This window comes from Chiloscyllium plagiosum, chromosome 1 (genome assembly GCF_004010195.1).
Source record: "Chiloscyllium plagiosum isolate BGI_BamShark_2017 chromosome 1, ASM401019v2, whole genome shotgun sequence".
NCBI classification, from domain to species: domain Eukaryota; kingdom Metazoa; phylum Chordata; class Chondrichthyes; order Orectolobiformes; family Hemiscylliidae; genus Chiloscyllium; species Chiloscyllium plagiosum.
The window spans coordinates 96,697,383-96,714,285 of record NC_057710.1 but is presented as its reverse complement, the minus strand read 5'-3'; the positions used below and the strand labels follow the sequence as shown (position 1 = coordinate 96,714,285).

Genomic DNA, 16,903 nt, shown 5'->3' with positions numbered 1-16,903 from the left:
TCTCCCCTGATCTAATCCTTTCCCCTACCCATACTGTCACAGCTCTGGGATCACAATGGGAAAACTGTTGGGGAACACTGACTGACGGGGAATCCAGATAAACAAATCAGGGAGAAAGGACCCTACATGAATAGGCTTTGATAAAACAGAATGACTCTGTGGGACATAGACACTGATATGATGTGTCGGGCCAAATTACTTTGTTTCTGTGCTATAATTTTAGGTAGCATCTAATCACCCTGTTGAGAGCTGTTATTTCACACTTCTGTAGCAGTTAGGACTTGAAACCAGAGGTTCAAGAGGTAGGGATACTGCCACTGCACAACATGAGGTCTGTTCCCTGCTTCCATGTGACATTCAAACGTGCAAAAACACGTTGAGGAAAAGGTTTAAAGTCAGAAAGCTTGATGCAAGCGTACTGATCATCATTACATTTTCAAGGCTGTGAATGTGAATGGGCAGAAATCAGTGAGCATTTCCTAACCTGCTCTAATGCTATGTTAAAGTTATTATTCCATTAGGGGCCAAATCAAAACAGTGAGACATGATTCTTCTAGGGGGATTCTGCAGCTTTATGAATCAGGATCACAACCACCTCTGCAGTTTTGTTGTCCTTTAGGGTTGCTGCGACACAGAAACCACAAGCGGGTACACTAGGTGAAATTACAACCTACAACTCTTTTGATTTGATACTTCTGTGGTACAGGATGTCCTCAGTGGAGGTTTGTAGCTAACTGAGCTCCAGTCTCTGAAACGACCCACTGTTGGCCCAACTGTTGTTGAGGACGTGTTGGTGAGCGTTGAGAACCACTGCTCAAATTGAAGAAGATTCTGTTCGGTGTGACAGATGGATACTTCGTGTCTGTAAACAAAAGGGCAAGCTGAATTTGCGAGCAGCTAGTGGCGGTTTGAGAGGATTCAGTTTATGGGATTTGGAAGCGGCGCAGTTCTGTGTCAATCCGACGGAGCCGAGGAAGGCGGGCGAAGCTGAGGTAGGTTGGTGCATGCAACCCATTAAAACAAAATCACTGGGCTTTCTTAAAGAAAATAATAACCGAGGCATTGTAACTGTCCGTATTCGCGGCTTTTAAATATTGACTGGTTTCCTCAGAAACATTTAACCCATTTAGTAAAACGCTCAAGCAAAAAGACATCAAGAAAATCTCAATGAAAAGCTTCCTCGAATAATTCAAAATCAAAACTGTTATAAAGTGAACTTTATTTTTGTTTAGGTTCAGATGTGAGGAAGTGTTTGTTAAATTGTCGAACAATGAGCCTGAGAGTTTCAATCAGTTTAAAGAGAGCTTTGTCGCTCTCCTCGCTCCGAGCTATTAATTCGCACAATGTACATTTCAAGGGAGATTTAAATCCAAAATCAAGAAGTTTCTCTTGGCTCTGAAAATGGATTATCCCTTAGTATAGACTCCCCTCGTTCTTTAAAGGCGGCCATTTCTGATTTTCGTTGCATTTAATCACAGGAAGGGCACAGGTTTTCACACTTTTTAAAAATCAAAATGTGATCAATAAACACATTAAAATATCAGCAGCGGAGGCAAAATAACCAAAGGAATCTTTTTGCCGAATTTAGCAGAAAATTAAACCGTGGTAAGGAAATTAACGTACTTATGAACTATAATGATCCTTAGGAAAGGGGACAAAAATGTGATAACAATGTGACCACCAGCAATAATGTACAGTAGTAAGTGGAAGGTATCGCTACAATGTGTGGCAGTCTCCAATACATCTAAGACAAAATGTTTCTAATGTACTGTGCACAAAAGCTACCTAAATAATTATAATGGGCGACAGAGAGAAAGGACCTAAAAAAATCTTTCAACATGAGTGAGCACGGGTCTGATATTGTAAATGAAAGTGCGGGCTGGACTTGGTAACATCCCAGATATTTTTGTTTGCAAAAGTGTTGTATTTATTGCTGTGTTGGTAATTTTGTTGAAGTAGTCTAAGAAGAGAAATTGCTGGAGAATTTCAGCAGGTCTGGCGGCATCTGTGGAGAGAGTCAGTCCAGTTACCCTTCAGAGAAAAAGATATTTCATGCAGCGTTTCGAGAGATATTGTGTGGAAAGGAGGCAGAATTGTTGCCGTAATGATTTCAATCAACTTTGAATACTTAGGTCTATAAAATACTGCAATAAATGTATTTGGCAGTTCAGATATGATTGCAAATAATATATCGTTTTTGATTTCTGCGCGCTCAGTCTTTAAAGGAAAACTTGAAAATGGGCACTTGGGTGTAAATTGTGCAGTAAAGCATTCGGGCAATAGGCCTTTCACAATCGGGGTGATGTTCTGTAAACAAATTAGACCGCATTGGACAGGTTGACTAGAAATCAATTAACTTCTAGGTGAGAAGATTGAATTGCGAAGCAATAAAGCAAATGTAACTATGCACAACAGTTTTAACTTGCAGCTGGGATGTTTAAAGAGATTTTAAAACAATTAATTAAGTTGGAAACCCTATTAGAGAATGTAGTGAGAACTCGCACTGAATTCCAAACCCCAGTTTTATTTAGAACCGAGACCAAGAAAAGGTCGCACAAGCAAAACAGTAATTGAAAAGAAAAATTACAAATTTTTTTGGTGCAGTTTTAAAAATTCAGCAATAAACATCTGTTATATTACTTGATACTTAGAGTAGCCAGTGCTATAGGAAGGCATCAATGAGAAAGAAATTAACTTCAAAAACTTTTTGAGGAAAATTAATTGGGTGCAGAAAATACATTACATGTGTTTACCCCTATTTGTCAGGGACATGATTGTACTGTGGCGGTGGTTTGTTACGTATAAAATTCCATGGGCTGCACACAGGCAAAAACGTGGGTGGCACTCATTGCTATACTGTGTACTGTCTAAAATAAATACTTGTTCCATACAGCCAAAAGAATTATAGGACCAAAATGTATCAAGTGATTGAGATTTAAGGGTGAACAAAAGAAAAAAAATGTTGCAGGCTCATTGATGTTTGTCAAGGAATGAGTTTCCTCCATGATAACTGAAGGAAACAGCTGTGAGACAGCTATCTTGTCCGAGGCCTCCATTTTCTGTAAACCTTGATTCTGAGATCCTTCTGGAAGTGCTTCAAACCCATAATAAATGAGGGGGACCTCATAATTGTTGGTAAGGATAACATTTTCATTTTGTTCATGCATGACCTTAGAATGTAAGTGTGATATCAAAATGATATAATTTTACTCAGACTCATACATGTTTACAAGCACAGCAAGAGGCTGTTTGGTCTATCGTGTCGGCGGTCAACTAAATCTCTGACTACTCTAATCCTATTTTCCAGCTTTTGACCCATCGCCTTGGAGGCTATGGCAACACAAGTTAAAATCTAAACACTGTTTAAATGTGACAAAAGTATGTAAACTAACCAGCTTTTCAGGCACTGAGTTCGAAACTCCCACCACCCTCTGAGAGAAAAAGAATCTCCTTAAAACCCTCTTAGCCTTCTACCTCTAAGCTTAAACCTATGCTCCTGGTTTATTTTATTTCTTCAACTCACTTTTTCATAGTATACCTCAACTATATGTATTGGGTCATTTTAATTATCTTGCTCCTTCTCCTTTACTGTTTTATTCACTATCATTTACATTTAAGTTCGAAAACAGAAGTAAATGTTAATTTTCTTCAGTTCTGCATTTTCTGACATTTTTCTTTCTTCTTATATCCCTCTATGGAAACTTGTTTTATGCTAGAAGATAGTTCCCATAAGCATCAACCACCTCTGGTCAGTAATTATTCTTTCCACGTGAATGGACACAATGAGTGTTAGCTATCTACATGATCCTCTGAGAATGCTATTGTCCTCGTCCAAACCAAATGTGGCACTTCACTGCAGGAATCTCAGGATTAGTAATGGGCCGAAGGCATCCTAGGTCATTTTATATTTTCTTTGATACCCAATTCTCTGCCCCAAACAAACAGATCCACATTCTAGGCCAGTGGTGTTTCAGCTAAATGCTTCATCTGTTGATGTGGTTGGGATCAGTTAACACACTGAATAGGGTTCATTTGGCAAAGTTAACTTGTTCCAGACAAAACGTCTGGAGAATGCTATCATGTAACCTTTTGGAATATTTGGTTTCTGAATAACTCATGTCTATGCCATTTCAAGATCCGTAAGTGGAACGACCCCAGATAAACATTGAAATATTGGTCAGTGCATTAAGTACAGGAGTTGGGATGTCATGTTGTGGCTGTACAGGACATTAGTTAGGCCACTTTTGGAATATTGCATCCAATTCTGGTCTCCCTGCTACAGGAACGATGTTGTTAAACTTGAAAGGGTGCAGAAAATATTTATAAGCATGTTGCTGGGGTTGGAGTGTTTGAGCAATAGGGCTGAATAGATTGGGGCTATTTTTCCTGGACTGTCAGAGGCTGAGGGGTGACCTTATAGAGGTCATGAGGGGCATGGATAGAGTGAATAGACCGGATCTTTTTTTCCAGGGTAGAAGAGTCTAAAACTAGAGGGCTTTGGTTTAAGATGAGAGGGGAAAGATTTAAAAGGGACCTGAGGGACAACTTTTTCATGCAGAGGGTGCTGCGTATATGGAATAAGCTGCCTGAGGTGGTGGGAGCTGGTACAATAACAACATTTATTAGGCATTTGGATAGGTTTATGAATAGTAAGGGTTGAGAGGGGTATGGGCCAAATGCTGGCAAATGGGACTAGATTAATTTAGGTTAACTGGTTGGTATAGACGAGTTGAACCGAAGGGTCTGTTTCCATGCTATATATCTCAGTGACTGTGTAAAACTGTCCCGTAGATCATTATAATAACTGAGCACGAGCAGAAATGGTGGAGTTTAATTTTGATTTAGTACTAAATGGAAGAATAATTATTGTTAACGGTTCTGGTCAAGTGAGCCACCCCCGAAACATTAACTCTGATTTCTCTCCATGGATGCTGCCAGACCTGCTTTTCCAGCAATTTCTGTTTTTGTTTCTGATTTACAGCATCTGCGGTCCGTTAGGATTTTATATAGGAAGAATAATTATGTTTTCTTTCATGACTGCTCTTCAGTAACTTGTCACTAATATGTAAGTAAGTTTGTTTGGTATACTTTTAAGTTTGTTTACTTTTTATGCCAATAATCAATCATTCTGTATTAACATAATAATGTAAGTAGTAAGGTAATGTTATGGTTAAATTCCCAGTCTAACATTCCAGAGAACAAGAACTTAAATTTTAACATGTTAATTTGAATTCATTTTTAAAACCTAGAAATAAAAAGTAAAAATGATGATAAAGCTGTTGAATTACGTAAAAAATCTAATTAATTAATACCCTTTAGGAATAAAAGGCTGCTATCCTTGTCTAACCTGATCCCTGGAACCACACTAACATAGCTAACTGTCCTTTGAAGTCACTCAGTTGTTTCAAACTTCCAAAAACAGATGGGTTGTTATGATAGCATGATAGATTTTGATTATTTTCCTATTAATAGCTTTTTCTTTCCAGATTTAAACTGAATTCAAATTCTCAAATTTGATGGGCTTTTAACTCTTGGCAGCATTATTTATGAGTGAGGATAGTAAATGTCCCATTAGCTGAGTTTCACTTAGGTATACCTTGATGTTGACATCACCCAAATTCCACATGTGAACACTCTTTTTCAGGAGATGTGAGAAGGTGTCAGAGGATGATATTTCCCAGTATGAATAAATATGGAATTAAAAACTAGTCTCAGTAATTTGATTTGATTAGATTAGATTCCCTACAGTGTGGAAACAGGCCCTTCAGCCCAACAAGTCCACACCGACCCTCTGAAGAGTAACCCACCCAGACCCATATCCCTCTGACTAGTGCACATAACACTATGGGCAATTTAGCATGACCAATTCACCTAACCTGCACATCTTTGTTCTGTGGGAGGAAACCGGAGCACCCGGATTGTTGGCAAGATATTTCCCAGTTCAGCTACGTGTTCTGAAAAAGGGTCAGAATGAACTCGAAACATTGACACTATCTTTCTCTCGACAGATGCTGTCAGACTTGCTGAGTTTCTCCAGCACTTTCTGTTTTTATTTTAGTTGTTAAGTCTCCTGGAATTTACTGATTGAAGGAATGTTCATTGATAATTGATGCTACATGGAAAAGATTTTTGTTTAGCATTTGAGTCAGTTGTGATTTTACAATAATTCTGGCTGGCAGAAGATTCACCTGCACAGATTACGTGTTCTCACCTTCAATAACTGTGTTTTCAAATATCTAGTCCCTAAACACTGGAGTTGCCAACTGAAATAATTCAATTTCTTCATAGTACTCTGCTACTTTAGGAATATCCTTGAAATGTTTGACCCCTTCAACCAAACTTTTGGTGACATATTCTAATGTCTCCTTCTTACGCTCAGTGTCAATGTTTGTCCAAGTTCTTTTTACTCTTTCCTGGAATGTTTACTTCAGTGGTAAATGTAGCATTTGTTACCCAGGAACTAAAAGGCTAGTTGGCCATTTCAGAGGGAGGTTAAGAGTTATCTCCATTACGCTGACTTTGGTATCAATTATAGGCCAACCAAATAAGGACAGCGGATTTCCTTCCCTAAAGGATGTTTGCACACTTTTTTTTAACAGCAGGTTTATTACTTGAATTCATTCAAGAGAATTGGCCACTGCCTCTGGATACTAGTCCAGCAACATTAACATTACCCCACTCTGTCCCCCCGATCATAATTCTGTGAAGCACTTGGGGCATTCTAGCAAAACCTCTAGTTCATGTTTCACCAGGTTCTTCAGACTGCAGCTGTCATATTTCATCATTCAGCCATAGTGAAACTGAAGCTGTGAAATACAACCTCATGCAACTTAAGTGGTTTCGTATCTAAAGTATAGCAACTATTTGCATAAGTGTACAGCCAAAATTACTTTGTGTTGATCCTAAGAAACCTAAAATTTGAGCTCATTCTTGAGCAAACTAATATTTGATGAGGCATCAACTTTCAATAATTTCCAATGTGGACCTGATAACAATCTTGTGGATGTTTTGTTCAGAAATTGTAAGTTGGGTAAATTATAATAAATGTATTAAATATAAAGTTATATGATAACCATATCCATTATTTTAGATAACTGTATAGTCACTATATTATTTAAAGTAATATTGTCAATTGTACACTACAGATTGTAATGGTGGCTGAAGAAGGATAAAATACTAATTTTGCACTCACCAAACTGCGGTATACCCACTAACCGTAATGGGTGGAAACTCACAGGCTAATGAGCATGCAGTCTGAATTTCTATCCCAAATTGTGTAAGAATCATGTGATATTTTTTGTTTGCAAATCACATTTGTTTGGTGTGCTGACATGATGTTGTTTTTGTGACAGATATGGTACTTTCTTTTAGCAACAACTGGGGCTAAATAGAACAGAATTTAACAGTGGAATGTATACCCACTTCAGTTTAATCAGGCTAAATTTGGTGTCAAATTAAACTCCATAGCTTAATCTATGTTTATGTTAACCTCCAGACTCAACTATTCCAATGGTTGTCTGGCCAGTCTCTCATCTTCTACTCTATAAAAGATAATTTAACGTTCTACTGCACATAGTCTAACCTGCACCATGTTCTGTTTACATTAACCCTTGCCTATTTTCCTACATTGGTCTCTGGTGCTGGTGGACTTTAAGTTCAATTGACAAACACTGAAATTGAAAGCTAGTTTCTGAAATGGCAGCCATGGAGTTATCATCAGTTTTGTGTCAAAACCCATCTGTTTCACTATTATTCTTTGGTGAAGGAAACCTAACCACCTACCTGGTCGGGCTGACAGGTTAAGATTCCAAATCTTCAGTCATGTGGTTGACTCTTGTCTGCCTCTGAAATGGAAATCACTCAGTTCAAGGGCAGTTTGGGGTGTACAACAAACATTGCCAACAATATCCACATTTCGTGAAAGAATGAGTAAAAATTGTTGAAATTGTTTTGTCTTAGTGTGTCCCTTATTGAAGACACAATGAGATAAAAGACAGAAAGGGCATGTTTCCCATACTTTAACAATCCCTGGTAAAGTCAATTCTCCTAATCTCTCTCCTTACTTTTACATTGACTCACCAGAGGTAAGGAGTTTTGTAATGTTAGAAATGTCTATTAAATATGCTCTTCTCCACTATTGTAAGTCATAAGAGTAATGTACTACTCTTGGAATCATTGTGGTAATTCAAAGCTACATACGTTGAGACTTTAATGCCCTATAATTTATTAAACACCCAAAATTGCATATGTTGCAACAAACTCAGCCAAGTTTATGACTTGTACAAATATATTATTACTTCTTTACTTTTGTACTCTGTACCCTTTTAACTCAAAATTTTAATAGTCCTTTCAATGGCTTTATCTACTTGCACTTACACAGACAAAGATTCATAAATTTGAAGCACTGCTTTTATTTGTTGTTTGGTATCCTTTCCTTTGTTGGTCAAAGCATTGAGTGCAAGAATCGGGAGACATTGGTTAGGCCACTGTTGGAATATTGCATGCAATTCTGGTCTCCTTCCTATTGAAAGGATGTTGTGAAACTTGAAAGGGTTCAGAAAAGATTTACAAGGATGTTGCCAGGATTGGAGGATATGACCTATAGAGGCTGAACAGGTTGGGGCTGTTTTCCCTGGAGTGTCAGAGGCTGAGGGGTGACCTTATAGAGGTTTCTAAAATCATGAAGGGCATGGATAGGATAAATAGACAAGGTCTTTTCCCTGGGGTCGGGGAATCCAGGACTAGAGGGCATAGGTTTAGGGTGAGAGGGGACCGATATAAAAGGGACCTTAGGGGCAACTTGTTCTCGCAGAGGGTGGTGCTTGTATGGGATGAGCTGCCAGAGGAAGTGGTGGAGGCTGGTACAGTTACAACATTTAAAAGGCATCTGGATGGGTATATGAATTCGAAGAGTTTAGAGGGATATGGGCCAGGTGCTGGCAGCTAGATTAGGTTCAGATATCTGGTCGATATGGACGAGTTAGACCAAAGGATCTGTTTTCATGCTGTACATCTCTATGACTCTATGTTAATCTGCACTATTCATTGCCTGTATCATTCCATTCTTCATTTTTCCTTCACAATAATTCATATTAAATTACATCTTCAACTTATCTTCCCATTCTGCAAACTAATTGACACAGTTCTGCTCATTGATTGTCAAGTATTTCTGTACTATCAATAAATTTTGAACTGTGTTTCCTACATCAAGATCCGAATAATCTACATGAAAAGGTAAAGTCACCATTGTCTTTTCAAATTGTAGGGCTGCTGTTTCATTTTAAAGAAACAACTGCTGTAGATTTAACCTGAGGGTCACCACACTTCAGGCAATGGGAGCGGCTGAGAAGGACAGCCCTTCATGCTAATCTTTGCATGTGCAGAAGTTGAACCATGTTATTGTCGTCACTTTACATTACAAACCCACAGCTAAAACCTACATACACCAGGGTCAAAAGTAGATCCAATACGAACCTAATCCCCTTACTTGTTTACCTCATCACTTTGTTTCTGGACCAGTGACCTTGTTTTTGTCCACGTAGCTGTGACTCCTTTTATGTCATGCTTTGAATTTTTCTCACAAACCTATTCTGAGATCCTTAGCAATGCTTCCTGAATATGTGCTACTTCTACATTATTCCTTTTATGAAGCTAAATAGTTATCTCATGAAACATGACTTATACTTAGTAAATCTATGCTGGCTATCCTGGATTAACCTATCCATTTCTAAATGCTCACTTATTATTTCTAATGATCTTAACATTTAAAAAGAGTTGATACATATTTTAATGTTTTTTAACAAATACTGTATCCTTTCTTTCCAATGTTTCACTTTCAAATTCACAGAGATTATCAGGAACTCTGTGGGGATTTGGATGTAGGAAACATTTAATAAACACAGCTTTGTGTGAATGTTATCGCAGATAGACTAGTCGCATTGAATGAACCATAAGGATTAGATTCCCTTCGGCCCAACAAGTCCACAACGACTCTCTGAAGAGTAACCCATCCAGACCTACTTCCCTCTGCACCTAACACTACGCGCAATTTAGCACATCCAATTCACCTGACCTGCACATTTTTGGATTGTGGGAGGAAACCGGAGCACCCAGAGGAAACCCGCACAGACACGGGGAGAATGTGCAAACTCCACACAGATAGTCGCCTGAGGCTGGAATCAAACCTGGGTCCCTGGTGCTGTAAGGCAGCAGTGCTAACCACTTAGCCACCGTGCCAGCCCAAAGCACAAAGAAATATATTTTTTTCTATTTCCGTTCTTTATGCTCATTATTCTTTACGAGGAAACAAATCCTTCTATTTTCTTTCATTTCTAATTTGGGACCTTACAACCGAGAGGTTTGATTGCTGAGCTGTTTTGAGGAATTGCAAAAGAATACCCTGGGAATTTCCTTCTGATTCTGCGGTCTCATGATACTACAGAATCTTAGAATGACAGAAGTGTTGTAACTCAGAAGGAGACCATGCAGCCCAATCCACCTGCACTGACTCTTCAAACAAGCGTCATGACCTAATGCCAATCTCCTGCTTTCCCGCCATACCCTTGCACATCATTTCTATCCAAACAGTCAGTCGTTCAATTAATCCCTTTTGAATCTCTCAATTGAACTTGCCTCCACTACATTTCCAGGCAGTGCAATCCATACCCTTACTACTCTTCACGTGGAATACCATATATACTTGAGTAATAGTCGATCTCATGTAAAGGTCCACCCCCTATTTTTGGCCAAATAACCTCAAGTTTTCCAGGTATCTCGTGTAAAAGTTCTTCACAGATAACAGATCAACATTTATGAGTCAGTGTGCCGGCCGTCACGTCCTGCTCTAGCCTTCCAGTCTGCAGGTTGTTCCGCTCCACTCCCGGTCTTCCAGTCTGGGTTTTTATAATTTGTTTTTTTATTCGTTTACAGATCAATTGGGCTTCTGCTAATGATACGGTATGAATTTTGATGGGCATGAATAGCAGCTGCCAAAAGTAGTATCCATGTAAAAGTCAACTCCATAAATTTAACCGAGTATATATGTTAGTTGTTTTCTCACATCACCCTTGCTTTTTTCGCAAATCACTTTAAATCTGTGCTTTCTTTACAAATGGGAACAGTGTCTCCCTATCTACTTTATCAATGACCCTACTAATGATCTTGAAAACCTCTGTCAAATCTCCTCTCAGCCTTCTCCTCTCCAGTGAGAACGGTCCCAATTTCAATCATTCCTCATAACTAAAATATTCTCATTCCTAGAACCATTCTTGTAAATTGCTTCTGCATTATCTCCAATGTAACACATCTCTCCTATAATGTGGCAACCAATACCTAGCTGAGGTTTAACAGGTATCTTTTACATAAAGATTTTAACATTTGTTTGTATTTTACAGCCAGTTTTTGTGAAATGTTGAATGATGCTTAAAAGGGCTGGCTTTGGCTTCATAACAGTAAGATTTGCACATTACATTTATATTTTGATTATAATTCTGGTCAATGATTGATTATAATGTCAATTTTTAAATAAATATTTACTGGATGGAATCAGATGAATTCATGATGCAGAAATAAGCCATTCTATATCAGTTGTAAAGTGCACACCAGCTTAATCCCACTTTCTAGTTTGTAGTCTATAATTCTTGTAGGTGATTGCATTTCAGATGCACTTTCAGGTACTCTTAAATGCAATAAGTTTTACATTAATAATCTGGGTTCCAAAAAAAAGACATTGACCTGAAGCTTTAAATTTGCTTTCTTTCCACAGCTACTGTCAGATTTTCTGAATATTTCTAGAATTTTATTGGGAATTACATTGTTGAACTTTCTGCATATCTTTTTACCTAAAGCAGTTGTTTTTAATGTTTTTAGAAAAGTAATTAGCCTACTTGAGGTTTTTTGGCTTGGTGTGGAACTGTAAGCATGTAGAGAGCTATTCCTCTGGAGTGAAGCACAGGCCTCAGCCTGACTATGATCTATGCTCTGCCCCTAGACAAGTAGCCTGGTACAGCTGCAACACAAAATTCTTGTGGTAGAATGTGCTGACAATGATAATTTCAGCTCAAAGAAAAGTATCATGAAACTGAATGCCTGACTTTGAGATTTAACATCGATCGTGATAAACAAGTTGATCTTTGAAGCTTTGAAACGCTCTGAACACAGGAGCCACTTATACACTGAGCATAAAATGCAAACGACCAGTGTTAGTGTCTGTGGTTGCCATTTTGAAATATGAAAATATTTCTGTTCATCGGTCACCATAACCACTCTGCTGTGTGTGGGTATGTCTTACATTCTTGTGCAGCTTCCTGGCTACATGGCTTCTATTGCCTACTTGATCCCATGTGCTGCCTTATAAGCTGAATATAATCCAAAATGTGTATCGCTGATCTTAAAAATTGAAGCTGACTCCTAATGTGAGTATCATGAGCTGAAAAATGTATGGATCTGACTGATACACTGAGTACAGTTTTAAACGTGCACATTTTGCATTCACAAACAAGGGATCATGTTATACAGTGGGTTGACTTGTCTGTTGTGATCTATGGAAACCAATTGGATTTTATAATCCATAAGTCATTTTATATGAAGTAATTACATTTTTTTGACTATTTTCAATGATATGCAGAATACCTCTAAAGGTATGCTGAGTGGTCTGGAAGGCTGGTTCGGGATGCAGCGTATGCCAACAGTGCGGTTTCAATTCCTGTATCTGCTAAGGTTACCATGAAGCTCCCACCTTTTCAATCTCACCCCTTGACTGAGGCACAGTAACCTTCCACCACCAGTTCCCTCTCTCTCTCTCACTGATGAGAGAGCAGCCGTCTGGGACGATGGCAACTTAGTGGACTCCTAATCTCAAAAACAAATCAAGAACCCTATGAAATTATGTTTATTTCTAAATTTATAAAACTCAATCCTGAGCTATACCAAAAATGGGAGGGGGGAGCCAGTAGTCGCTTTCATCTCTGTGTATCTTTACATCCATATGCAAGAAGTTTCCCATTGCTGAGCTGTCCTTCACTTGCGTCTGGTCCTTTATTATTCTGGGGTTACTTTACAAATCAGGAAGTGCATTTGGGAAGTTTGGATGTATGATGTCTAAATTTCTGGCACTTGTCACTGGTGGTTAGGGTTATCAACACAGAACTTAGTATTTTGCACTGCTGACGGTGAAATAGTCTTCAGATGCCGCAAGTTTAGGAGAATGCACAGAGTGACAGACATGTTCTAAGCTGAACAATTTTGGGTGTCAGTTGTGTTACGATTAAATATAAAGCCATTTTGAAGTTATGAGCAGACCTTTTTGCAACTTGACTGTGCGGGTAGGGATAATGAATGAACTTAATACGGGTCAGCAGTAAATGCGGTGATGTTCTGTGACTTATAAACTTGAGCCTTCTTTGATTTGTAGAACAGTATAGAAAGAGGCCATTCAACACATCATATCTTTTCACACTCTGCTAGAACTATCCAAATTCCCCACAGTAATTTTTTTTTCCTTCAAGAATTTATTCTGTTTTTAATGTTATCAATGAATCTGCTTCCACCCTCCTTTCAGTTCACAAGTTCCAGATCAAAACAACTTGCTGTAGGAAAAAAACATTTCCTGTCACACCAGGTTCTTTTGACAATCACCAAAATCAAAACTTTTGGTTACTGACCTTTCTGTTTCTTGGGGCACTTTCTCCTTATGTGCTCTTATAAATAGTTTTCATGACATTGAACACTTTTATAAAATTGCCTGTTAACTTTTCTAAGATAAACCCAAGATCTCCAGTCTCTTTGGGTAACTGAGGTCCCCAGAACTGATACCTTTCTAAGGAGTAAAAACATAAAATTCTGCAAATATTCATTACGTCATGAAGCGTTTGTGGGGAGAGAAACAAAGTTAACATTTCATGTCAATGATCTTTCACCAGAATTGCAAAGAATTAGAACTGTGACAGGGTTATCAGCAAAGGGGAGGGGGAACAAAAAGGAAGGTCAGTGTTGGGGTAGAAGGCAGGAGGAAATAAATGACAAAAGGAATGATGGTACAAGATGAACGGAAATGGTAATGGGACAATAAATAGAAATTGGTCCAGATTTTGTTATTCCAGTTCACACTTCCTCTAGGGGAATTCAGAAGATTGTGACTTGAGCTTTTGCAACTTCTGCTTTGCTGTCCTTGGAAGCTAGCATGTGTCCCATCAGGGCTAAGTGATATTTCTACTTGGAAGCCTGCCAATCGTTATTTTTATACTATCCAGGTTCATTGTTATCACCTCCTTTCCTGCTACTTTGGCTGTATTTTTCCATTTTTAGTAAAGACCTGTCTTCAACTCATAATGGCAGGATGTGATCAGTATTCTGTGTTGGGTCCTCAACATTTTACAACTTATATCAATGACTTGGACATGGGAATTGAAGGAATAGTAGCTGAATTTGTATGTGACTCAAAGATAGGTAAGAAAGTGTGTTGTGAAGAGAATATAACAACATAGATCAATATAGTTAGGCTGAGTGAATGCAAAAATCTGGCAGATATACTATAATGTGGAAAAATGTGAAGCACTTTAGAAAGGAGAATAAAAAAAAACAGTACTTAGAGTAAATGGGGAAGTCTGAGGTGGAGAGGGGCGTGGGTTTTCCAGTGATTGAGTCGTCACATGTTAGTATCCAGGTCCAGCACATAATCTGAAAGGCTAATGGATGCTAGCCTTTAGTACAAGTGGAATCAAGCATTAAAATAAGGATCAAAGACAGAAAGTGTTGGAGAAACCCATTTAGGTCTGTCTGTGTCTGTAGAGAGAAAAACAGAGTTAATGTTTTGAGTCCAGTGACACAAAACTGAGTTTCTCCAAGACTTTTTGTTTTTGTTTCAGATTTCTAACATTGGCAGTTCTCTATTTTTATTATTGAAATAAGGACGCCATGCTTCAGTTATACTGGATCTTGGTGAGAGCACCTCTTGAGTAGTGTGGGCAATTTTGGTTTCCTTAGTTAAGGAAGGATGTGAATGCTTTGGAGGCAGTACAGAGGAAGTTAACTAAATCGATTTCTGGAATAAGTAGATTGTCTTCTGAAGACAGGTTGGACAGGCTGGGTATGTTTTCACTAAAGTTCAAAATAGCGAGAAATGATTCAATTCAAGTATACACGATGGTCAGCATGGATGAATTGGACTGAAGGATCTGTTTCCACGCCTTATGACTCTATGATTCTATCCTTCATGATCTTGAAAAGATGGATATGGAAATATGTTTACTGTTGTGGATGAGCTAAGAACTGGGGGACACTAGTGGTCAACCTCTTAAGACAGGCATGAGGGGATTTTTTTTCCTCTGAGGTTTGTGTGAGCTTTAATCTCTGCCTACAGAAAGCAGCGGCAGTGGGGTCATTGAATAATTGTAAAGGTAGAAGTAGATGGATTTTCATTAGATGTAGATGGAATCAAAGGGATCAAATATTATCTGGGATAGATGGAAATTGCATTAAAATCCTAGTACTCTCTTCTTAACGGCAGTGTGGCTTTACCTACATAAAATACGCTGCGGTGGTTCAAGACAGCAGCTCACCACCACCTTCTTAGGGCCAACTACGGGCAGGTAATAGCGCCTACATATCATTTGTGAATTTTTTAAAAATGTGTAATTTGGAACACTGATAGATCAGCTGTGATCTTATTGAAATGGTGGAGCAGGCTTGAAGGGCCAAATGGTCTACTTCAGCTCCTAAATCTCATGTTTTGTAGCTCAGTCTTGCTGCCTGATTTTACAAGAAATCGAGGTCTTGTTTTTGGGCATTAATCAACCGAACCGTAAGCCCTTTATGGTTCCCTTTTTATTTTTGCAGCTACTCTATTTTTATGCTCTATCATTGCCCGACATTAATTCGTTCTAAACCACTGCATTTTCTATATTTAGCTCAGTATTTCTACTGTGTTATGAATCTTCCAATTATCAGAAGACTCCATGTTCTGTCTCATTTTAGCTTCTATATGTTTCGTAAACCAGGCAGCTATAGATTTGGATGTTCTTTCATTTATCCTCATTAAAATGTGTCCACTCTGTACCTGAGTCGATTCTCCTTTGAAGGATTCCCATTGTTCAACTTAATTTGATAATTACACATTGCTCGAATAGGCTTTGAATTTTTACAGAAGCTATTAAAAAGCCATTTTTTTCTTGAGGTGTCGCTCATGGCCAATAAGACACAGGAGCATTCCTTGAATAATCTGGGACTGTCTTAAAGAAAATCTCAGGAGTACAGACTGAGGGAAATTGGTTCACATTAAGGGATCGGATATTTACTTTTAAATGTGTGCATGCTGTTGAGCAATGAGAGCAACAAAATGTTTACAATCCTAACTTCACTGGTCACACTAGCACATTATTTTGCCGGAGTCATTGAATAGTAATCAGGGAAAAAAAGTTCTTACAGCATTTTCTTCTTAATTAGAAAAGCTGAGCCCAACTGTAGCACATATATTGCCATCCAGATTGGCAACACAAAATTCAGCACCGGAATTTTTTGTTCTGTATAGTTCAATATTACCATTATCCATTAAACCTTGGCAGATACTAAATAATATTTTATCAAAAATACAAATGCAACGAACTTTACTCCCAAGTCAATAATGCCATTTCTCTTCCCGCTCACTGCATGAGGCAGAATCAGAACATTTTAACCTTCAAACCAAAGGGACAGTGAGATGAACTTCTGCTTTCAGATCTGCTGCAGCAACAAGTACCTAATTTCACCTCTGAGACAATCTTGTTTCCATCCCTGCCTCAACTCAGCTGCTGCTAAAATCTTAATCCACCCTTTTGCTAACTCTTGACCAATCACAAATATCTCACCCACCAAAAACCTTGGTTCATCCAAAATTTTGCTTTTATGCAGGCAATGCTCTCTCTGAGTG

At 38.4% G+C, this 16,903-nt stretch overlaps 1 protein-coding gene across 3 annotated transcripts in view; it reads left to right on the top strand.

The window, feature by feature from the left end:
- The first annotated feature begins 431 nt into the window (after window positions 1-431).
- The window catches only part of rhoh (ras homolog family member H), a 29,021-nt gene continuing 12,549 nt past the window's right edge, over window positions 432-16,903 (top strand). For 2 of the 3 annotated variants that reach the window (XM_043692648.1, XM_043692639.1), the window contains exon 1: window positions 432-992. The gene's annotated coding sequence lies outside the window, so the exon portion shown is untranslated. Of the gene's footprint in view, window positions 993-2,801; window positions 3,136-16,903 lie in introns of those variants that run through there. The other variant, XM_043692658.1, reaches the window with a different exon arrangement.